A 2984-nucleotide genomic window follows, 5' to 3' on the forward strand; every position below is an offset into this window, starting at 1 on the left:
GAGAATGGAAAATGAGGGAGTGGTTACACACCCCATCACCCACTGAATCCATTTTTTTGGAAATCCCAATTTAATCATTATGCCTTGCAGAAAATTCCACTCAACACGGTCATATGCTTTATTAATATCAAGCTTCAATGCCAATGATCCTGTTTTTCCTTTTTTCCGAGAATGTATAGAATGTAAAACTTCATAAGCCACTAGCACATTGTCAGTAATAAGCCTCCCTGACACAAAAGCACTCTTTGTAGAAGATATAATAGATGACAGAATCTGTTTCAACCTATTAGCCAGCACTTTGGAGATAATTTTATAAATTACATTGCAAACTAATTGGCCTAAAATTAGACATTCTCTCAGGAGATTTAATTTTAGGTATCAGTACAATATTAGTGTGGTTTAGATTAGGACCCATAACACTAGAATGTAAATAGTCTAACACTGCATTAACTACATTATCACCCACTATGTGCCAAAACTTTTGGTAGAAAAGAGCATTCATACCATCAGGTCCAGGCGCCTTTGTTGGTCTCATTTGGAACATCGCTATCTTAATTTCATCAGCAATAAAATCACTGGACAATATCTGCTGCATATTCGGGGTCACCTTATGCTTCACTATGCTAAGACAATCATCAACCTGAGTACAAGTACCTGCATGAAATAAGTTCTCAAAATAATTTATTGCTACTTGAGAAATATCTTCCACCTCCTCCACCCAATCTCCATCAGAATTTTTTACACTCTGAATATAATTTCTCCTCCGCCATTGTGATGCTTTAAAGTGAAATTTTTTTTGTATTCTTGTCTCCATGCTTAAGCCAAGAAACTCTAGATCTCCATGCCTAAAAAATCTCCTGTTTCATCAATAAATCATCCAACTCCTTGCTCACCTCTAAGAATTCTGCCCTTGAAGCTTCCATGGTCACCACCATGTTCAAATTTTTCAATCTTTTTTGGAGCTGTTTGATGTCTTCACTATTTGGCCTAGCCTTAGAAAATCCCCAAGCACGTAATTGATCCCCACAGTTCTAAATTTTTTGCTTGATATCTACCAGCCTACCCTCCATTATGCTCCAACGTCCATGCTTCTTTAACAATATCCTCACATTCCTCCCAAATCAGCCATGTTTCCTCAAACTTAAATCTTCTCCTTCCTTGTCAACTATTCTTCCTAAATTTCTATGTGTGGAGAACAATTGGCAAGTGGTCAGAAGCATGAGGGGCCAAATGTACCACTGAATTCAATTGAAAATTTTCTTTCCATTCCCTCATTGCAACAGCTCTGTCTAACTGGATTCTGGTGTTTGCCTCTCCTGGTCGCTTATTATTCCAAGTATAATGATATCCCTTAAAGCCCAAGTCCTCCAAATGACACTCCTCCATTGCAGCCCGAAAATCTTCAACTTGGCTTACTTGTGCTAGCCGTTTACTGAGCTTTTCAGAAGACTGGAGAAAAGCATTAAAATCACTGATACATAGCCAACGACCCTCCACAAAAGACTTTAAATGGTTTAATAACTCCCAATACTTATGTTTTTGCTGTGCTTCTAGCCATCCATAAAAGCATGTCAGCCACCACTCAGAACCGTCATCCTTCTTCACTTTTTTCCAACACGTGATTATTAGTGAAATTAATCAAGTCCATCCTAATATCATCCTTCCACAATAAAGCCAAACCTCCATCCGAATCAGGTTTCTTCACAATGATTTTATTTTGATATGGCAATTCACCATACAATTTTTCAAAACCCCCCTTATCTAGCCGTGTCTCCATAAGGAAACACATATTGGGAGCTTGTTCCCTCACAATCTTGCGAAGGCTACGACCTGTTCAAGGGTTCCCAATCTCTTGGCAGTTCCAACTTAGCAGCCTCATTGCCTCTGGCAAGGGTGGTCAGCCACCCTCGCTGATTCACCGTCATTAATTCGACATAATTTCTCCCGCTTCACTCTCTGTGCATCCTCTTCTTCATCTGATAAAGTAGCATGTGTCTCAGTAAAGCTTCCTCTCTTTCCAAGCAAATAAGTTTCCATGGGCCTTATAAGACTTCCAACCCTATAATCCATCCTTATAATCCTGGTCCATGTTGACTTCAGTTTAGGCTGTGTTGGTCCATGTAGATTCGACCCAATCTGCTCATCCACGATATTAGCATTATCTCTATCTGATTGTGACTTTGGACTTTCATCACCTATTGCTATGTTTGTAGTTATAGAATAATTATTATCATTGTCCACACCTCCTTTATTCCCAGTAGTACTCCTCTGTTGAATATCCGGATTCATCTCATGCAATTCAACATTATCCACGTGATTTGAAGTATCCACTCCTAACTTCTCAGACTCCATTACTTGAATTTCAGTATCCACTCCATGATTTTCGTCTATACTCCTCATTTAATTGTGCAAGTCAGGCTCCACCGTACTCCTTCATGGTGGTGATCTTTGTCGACCTCCAATAGCATTTAGCCAATCTCCATACTGGTAATCTACCTCCCCCCATGTTTTTCAATTGCATAATGGCTTGCACAGTGATGTAAGTCATGCCCAAGAATACCACAGTAATAACAAAAACTGGTAACCTTTCATATATGAATTTTACCCAAGTGCGTTCCCCATCTGAATCTTCAATGAATCCTCCCCGCCTTAATGGTTTAGAAACCAGTAACGCAATAAAATAATTCAGTGTATCTTGCCCCCTCCATTTCTCCACATCTTCCACCATACCCTGTCTACTGCCAACCGCTGCTGCTAGTTGTGAAGACACAATATCAAACGGAGCTCCCCAAATTTGGATCCATAAGGATGCATGATCTAATTTGACATTACTCGCAGTCATCCCTTTATGCCATCGCTTGAGTAAAAGCAATTGGTTATCAAACCTCCACGGTCCCCCTTTCAACACGGTTTAAATCAAAATCTTTTTGGAACTTGAACTGGAACAAATTTGATCCAACCTTTACAATCTTCAACTTAGTTTT

This window comes from Castanea sativa, chromosome 2 (assembly GCF_040712315.1).
Source record: "Castanea sativa cultivar Marrone di Chiusa Pesio chromosome 2, ASM4071231v1".
NCBI classification, from domain to species: domain Eukaryota; kingdom Viridiplantae; phylum Streptophyta; class Magnoliopsida; order Fagales; family Fagaceae; genus Castanea; species Castanea sativa.